The sequence below is a fragment of the Rhinopithecus roxellana genome, chromosome 4, assembly GCF_007565055.1.
Source record: "Rhinopithecus roxellana isolate Shanxi Qingling chromosome 4, ASM756505v1, whole genome shotgun sequence".
NCBI lineage: Eukaryota > Metazoa > Chordata > Mammalia > Primates > Cercopithecidae > Rhinopithecus > Rhinopithecus roxellana.
The window spans coordinates 9,465,454-9,472,360 of NC_044552.1; positions in this window are offsets into that span (position 1 = coordinate 9,465,454).

The following is a 6,907-nucleotide window of genomic DNA, read 5'->3' on the forward strand; positions in this document are numbered from 1 at the left end:
GTCTCTGAGATCTGGAAAGGACCTCAGAGATGGTTGGGACTGATACTCTTGCATTACAGGTTAGGAAATGCAACCCGGAGACAAGAAGAAACTTGCCCAAGGACATAACAGCCAGCCTGTGGCTAGGCTGATACTAGAATCCTGTTCTTCCCATTCCAGTCGCATGCTACTCAGGAAACTCATCAACATTCCTGAATATTGAGTGTTTCCTACCTGTGACATTAGCAGTTTTTGAGAAGGGTATATATTGTAGTTAAATTAATCAGCTCTGGGAAAATATGGGTGCAGCATGCGAATAGAGACTGCCATTTGAGAATCACTGCAGAAATGACAAAACCCTGAGAATGAAGAATGGGCCTGAAATAGTCCTGGCACTCTGCTCTTCCACCAAACTGAACTGCAGCTCTAAGGAAAATGACTTCCCGTCTGTCACTCTAAAGCCTGTTCTAAGATCACATCCCCTCTGGCTCTCCCTAATACTTCTGATTATAGTTGGTAATCATGCCCATTAAATGTCTTTGGTTTCTTGGTACACAGAGAGAAGGTAAATAATGGGTTCATGATTTAGGTAAGAATACACAAATATTTTTCACACTATAAATCTGCTTTCTGTTCAGTTAAATATTAGACTATCTGGTAATGGAGAAAATGTTTGAAAAATCCACCTAGGTTAACCTAAAATGTTGCATTTCCTGCCTTTGGGCTTTGAATTTTTAAGTTTCATGTCTTCATAGATGGTGATCAGGATAAAAGTAGTATCTCTCTTATATTTGTGCACATGTTTAAGTCTGTGTACATATACATATAATTCATATAGCAAGCCCCATGCCAGTATGCTTAGGAAACACAAGAGTGCTAAAGACTAGAGTCAAGTTCCTCTAAGCAACTCAGGGTACGGTCACTTATCACTTTTTTTTTTAAGTATAATTTCTATTTTATTTTTCTCTAGAGAGTAGTCCATCTTCAGTCTTTAAGGACTCAGCTCTTTACACGGGCTTTGGTGGGGGTTGTGGAGCAGCACCTGCAGGTCCAAATCAGGGTTGGGGGCGTTTGGTCCTTGCGGGCTTCATGAGATGGATTCCTGACTACTTTGCTGTGAATTGCATAACTCATACAGTAATGTAGCTTCACAAACAGCTTGAGAGGCACATAGGCATCAAAGACGCTCACTTCAGAAATGTCCCTGACTGCTGCGACCTCCACTGTTTTGGATGACGAATTTCTTAATGGCCCTGTCCTTGGGCACACATAGGGCACAGTTTGTGCAGAGAATAGGCTACACGTGGCCAAGGCACAACCGTTGTTCCTTCTTTTCTTTGTCATCTGGGAGGCACGGACCGGAGAGAGGATTATCACATTGTTTTGTTAGGCATAGTTTGCTAGTGTATGAGTATTCTGGCACAATTATATGATATTGAAAGTAGGAATCATAAACATGAGTAAGATTTGGAATCCTGTGTATCAAGCGGCAATGAGTACATTAATGATGAAAATGACAGCAAAAGCTAAAAGTAAAAAAGAAGGCCTTAAAGTGCAGTTTTCAGCTCTTTTTTTTTTTTTTAAAGTAGTGACAGGGTCTTGCTGTATTGTCCAGACTGAAGTACAATGGTGCAATCATAGCTCATTGCAACCTTAAACTCCTGGGCTCAAGAGATCTTCTCGCCTCAGCCTCCCAAAGTGATGGGATTACACCATGGGTATGAACCACCATGCCTAACCAGAACATTTAAGTCACTAAAGCTAAATGTTAAAAACAATCATCCGCCAGGCTCGGTGGCTCACACCTGTAATCCCAGCACTTTGGGAGGCCTAGGCAGGTGGATCACCTGAGGTCAGGAGTTCGAGACCAGCCTGGCCAACATGGTGAAACCCCGCCTCTACTAAGAGTACAAAAAATTAGCCTGGCATGGTGGCACACACCTGTAATCCCAGCTATTTGGGAGGTTGAGGCAGGAGAATTGCTGAATCTGGGAGGCAGAGATTGCAGTGAGCTGAGGTAGCACCACTGCACTCCAGCCTGGGTGACAGAGTGAGACTCTGTCTCAAAAATAAAACTAAAAAAAAAAAAAAATCACAGGGAAGATGGTGGTAGTAAAAATAACATTAAGAATTATACATATTATGACAGTTTAGGGATTAAGTTTGTACGTATTCTAAGAAAAATTTCCCTTATTTTTAGGTTTAATCTTATTCAGGTAAAATAAGAAATTTTCCTGGCTGTGTGTGGTGGCTGTAATCTCAGTACTTTGGGAGGCTGAAGAGTGCAGATCACTTGAGCTCAGGAGTTTAAGACCAGCCTGGGCAATGTAGTGAAACCCCAGCTCTACAAAAAATAAAAAATAATAAAAAAATAAAAAAGTTGGGTGTGGTCTGTAGTGCCTGTAGTCCCAGCTACGTGGGAGGCAGAGGATCACTTGAGCCTGGGAGGCAGAGGTTGTAGTGAGCCAAGATCACTCCACTGCACTCCAGCATGGGTGACAGAGTGAGACCCTCTCTCAAGAAGAAAAAAAAATTCACTTATAGGTTATCTCTGCCCCAGTCCTTATTTTATATTTACAAATAAATAATGAGCTTTAATTGGAAGACAGAAGTGAACAGAGTAATATACCGAAATTATATCCTTACACTGTTGGTTTGTTTGTTTGTTTGTTTGTTGAGACAGAGTTTCACTCTTGTTGCCCAGGCTGGCGTGATCTCTGCTCAATGCAACTTCTGCCTCCTGGGTTCAAGCAATTCTTCTGCCTCAGCCTCCCAAGTAGCTGGGATTACAGGCATGTGCCACCATGCCCGGCTAATTTTTTTATTTTTAGTACAGATGGGGTTTCTCCAGGTTGGTCAGGCTGGTCTCGAACTCTTGACCTCAGGTGATCCGCCTGCCTCAGCCTCCCAAAGTGCTGAAATCACAGGCATGAGCCACTGTGCCCGGCCATCCTCACACATTTTACTGTGGAAACATGTATACACCCACACAAAATTCCACTTATAAAACATCCCTATAGGACACTAGCAAAATCCCATGGGATCCCAGGGGTTCAGGAGCATAGTTTGAGGAACCCAATCAAAAATCTTTGTGCTGGAAAGGCACGATGGCTCATGCCTGTAATCCCAGCACTTTGAGAGTCCAAGGTGGGCAGATCCCATGAGGTCAGGAGTTGGAGACCAGCCTGGCCAATATGGGGAAACCCCATCTCTACTAAAAATTCAAAAATTAGCCGGGTGCACGTGGTGGTGCACGCCTGTAGTTCCAGCTATTTGGGAGTCTGAGGCAGGAGAATTGCTTGAACCGAGGAGGCAGAGGTCGCAGTGAGCCTGAAATTGTGCCCAGCCTGGGCAACAGAATGAGACTCCGTCTCAAAAAAAAAAAAAAAAAAAAATATTTATACTTACTTTTTTAGAACTACCAGTGTTATCAGTTAGAATGATTTTGGCTCCAATTATATGTCTTTCTTTTTTTTTTTTTAATTTTTAATTTTTTTTTTTTTTGTAGGGACAAGGTCTCACTATGTTGTACAGGCTGGTTTTGAACTCCTGAGTTCACACGATCTTCCTACCTTAGCCTCCCAAAGTGCTAGGATTACTGACATAAGCCACCACACCTGGCCTTCCAACTATATGTCTTTCACTCATATTCTTTTATAATAAATCCTGAGGTAGGACAGCTATAGGGTCACTTAACTCAGCAGCTTAACAAGACCATCAAAGACGGAATTCTTCCCATCTTTCCACTTTGCCATGTGGGAGCTTCTTTTATGTGGGAACTTCCTTCATAGTCACAAAGTGGCTGCAGCAGCTCCAGACATCACCTCCCTTATATCCCCACTTGGTAACAACCAAAGCCTGGAAGACACAATAAGGACCCAATCTTCTGTTCCTTTGTAAGAGTGAGGAAAATGATCCAGGAGTCCCTACTTCCAGTCAGATTTCCCCTTAAATCTCATTGGTAAAAAAAATTATATTACATACTCATTCCTAATTATCAGAGAGGAAAATGGAATTGTGATAATGACTTAGATAAGTGATTCACAACCCAGGCTGCTCACAGCAGCTGTCAAAGTCTAAACCAATTAAATCTGAATCTTTGCAGAGGGGCCTGGGCATCAGAGGTTTGTTTGTTTGTTTGTTTGTTTGTTTGTTTTTTCCAAGACAGAGTCTTGCTCTGTTGCCCAGGCTGGAGTGCAATGACATGATCTTGGCTCACTGACACCTCTGCCTCCCAGGCTCAAGTGATTCTCCTGCCTCAGCCTCCCAAGTAGCTAGGATTACAGGCATGTGCCATCACACCCAGCTAATTTTTGTATTCTTGGTAGAGACGGGGTTTCCCCATGTTGGCCAGGCTGGTCTCGAACTTTTGGCCTTGTGATCCACCCACCTTGGCCTCCCAAAGCACTGGGATTACAGGCGTGAGCCACCATGCTTGGCCGGGGCATCAGTATTTTTATAGAGCTCCCCAAAAGATTCTGATTAACAGTGAAGGGTGAGAACCAGTGACTAGTCTAATTCTTAGATGAATCAAAATTCACCCCCTTGGGCAAGGAAGGACCCAGCCTTTCTTTAAACATGTGGTTGCCTGAGAATTGAACAAATCTGAAGTAGGGAGAGAATGGCTTTGCCATGCCTATCATGGTATTGTGGAGATTTAAGAACTAGTGGCCGGGTGAAGTGCCTCATGTCTGTAATCCCAGCATTTTGAGAGGCTGAGGCAGTTGGTTCACTTGAGGCCAGGAGTTTGAGACCAGCCTGGCCAACATGATGACCTCATTTTTACTAAAAACACAAAAATTAGCTGGGTGTGGTGGTGTGTGCCTGTAGTCCCAGCTAAGGCAGAAGACTTGCTTGAACCCAGGAGGCGGGGGTTACAGTGAGCTGAGATTATGCCACTGCACTCCAGCCTGGGTGACAGAGTGCGACTCTGTCTCAAAAAAACAAAAAACAAAAAAAACTAGTCAGAGCTGTTGAGGTGTTGAGGCACCTGCTACTGATACATACTATAAACATGGAAGATGATTTTTGTTTTTATAGTCATGAGCAGGATACTGTATAATGTATAATCGTTGGACATTAAAGAAAACAAATTCCTTCTTGTCTCCTTAGGCTCAGAGCCACTCAGACATTGGAAAGCAAGTTTGTCAAGATGACAGAGAACCGAGGTAATGGATTCGAGTGATGAAACAGGAAATTCATGAGTTTTTGGCCACACCTCCCAAGTGACGACTTGGCCAGAAATGGGATAACTGGATTTCTCTACTTCTCTTTTATCATCCTCAATGAGAGTGACCAAATATTAGAGCTAGATGGAACCTTAGTGAAAATCTGGCTACTCGCCCCGTCCCACCAGCCTGCCACCCATTTCAGATTTGAAGAGACAGAGACACATGGACCTTACGTAATTACTGGGGATTATCCCAGGAGTCTGTGGCAGAAGTCAGCTTCTTCCCTCCCTGCTTCCCCGCCCTGTCTCTGGTGCTTTCTACAAACACCAGGTTGTTTCTGTGATCATACTTAAGCATACCTAACTTGTGAATGCTGTATAGAAGGTGATAATGAACATGATTTAGCCTTAACCTCAGTTTCCTAAAGGGACACGTGGGGGCAGCAAATGTTTAGGAACAAAAAATTCCAGTTCTAGTCTCTACTGTCTAATATGTGTATACATTTGGGAAACGTTTGGGAAAGGAATATTTGAGATCTTCTTTTTCTTTTTTGTGGTTTATTTATTTGATGATATGGAGATTGTTTCTGAGCCATGTGCTTCAACATCGGATTGGGGATTTCAGAAAAAGTTTTAGTCACTGTGATTCAATTTAGCTTCCAAATGTACCTCTGCTAAGAGACTATTAAAAGTACTCATAAATAGGACGCGTGTCTTCTTTGCAGTGTTTGTTAATTTTGAGTCACATCTTCTTTTTAGAAATTCATGAGACTTGGTGTCACAGAGACTGGAATAAGTATAGTCAAACTTATTGGTGAAGATTTCCTTTAGCTGTCTTCATAATCCATTTCCATTGTTACGCTTATTGATGAATAAAACATTTTCTTTTGGTAGATACTTCTTTTTTTTCCCCCCACCTTGATTTAATGTTTCCACTCTTATTGTCAAGTTTCTTATTACTCCCTAATAACTCTTAATAAAATAATGATTCCGCCAGGCGCGGTGGCTCAAGCCTGTAATCCCAGCACTTTGGGAGGCCGAGACGGGCGGATCACGAGCTCAGGAGATCGAGACCATCCTGGCTAACACGGTGAAACCCCGTCTCTACTAAAAAATACAAAAAACTAGCCGGGCGAGGTGGCGGGCGCCTGTAGTCCCAGCTACTCTGGAGGCTGAGGCAGGAGAATGGTGTGAACCCGGGAGGCGGAGCTTGCAGTGAGCTGAGATCCGGCCACTGCACTCCAGCCTGGGCGTCAGAGCGAGACTCCGTCTCAAAAAAAAAAAAATAAATAAATAAAAATAAAAAATAAAATAATGCTTCCTGGGAGATTATTCCTGCTTTCCTACTATCACCTGTTGATTTGAAAAGTCAAAACAATACTGTAGAAGCTTCACTAATGCATTGAAAGATAAAATGATAATACTAAATACTAAAATACAAAAAGTGATACTAAAAGTGGAGTCCTGGCACTAGTTTTTTTTTCTTTTTTCTTTTTTTTTTTTTTTGACTCTTTAAATTTTATTTATTTATTTACTTTTGAATTTTTTAAAATTATACTTTATGTTCTGGGATACATGTGCAGAACATGCAGGTTTGTTACATAGGTATATACATCTGGCACTAGTATTTTGTTGCCACAAAATATCAAGCATGTATCCAAACCGCTCAAGACACATTAGAGACACAGGTAATTTGTAGGCATATTCAGGCTTGCAGTTTGCATTTTTTGGCTTTCTTGTGGCTTTCAGTGTAAGTTG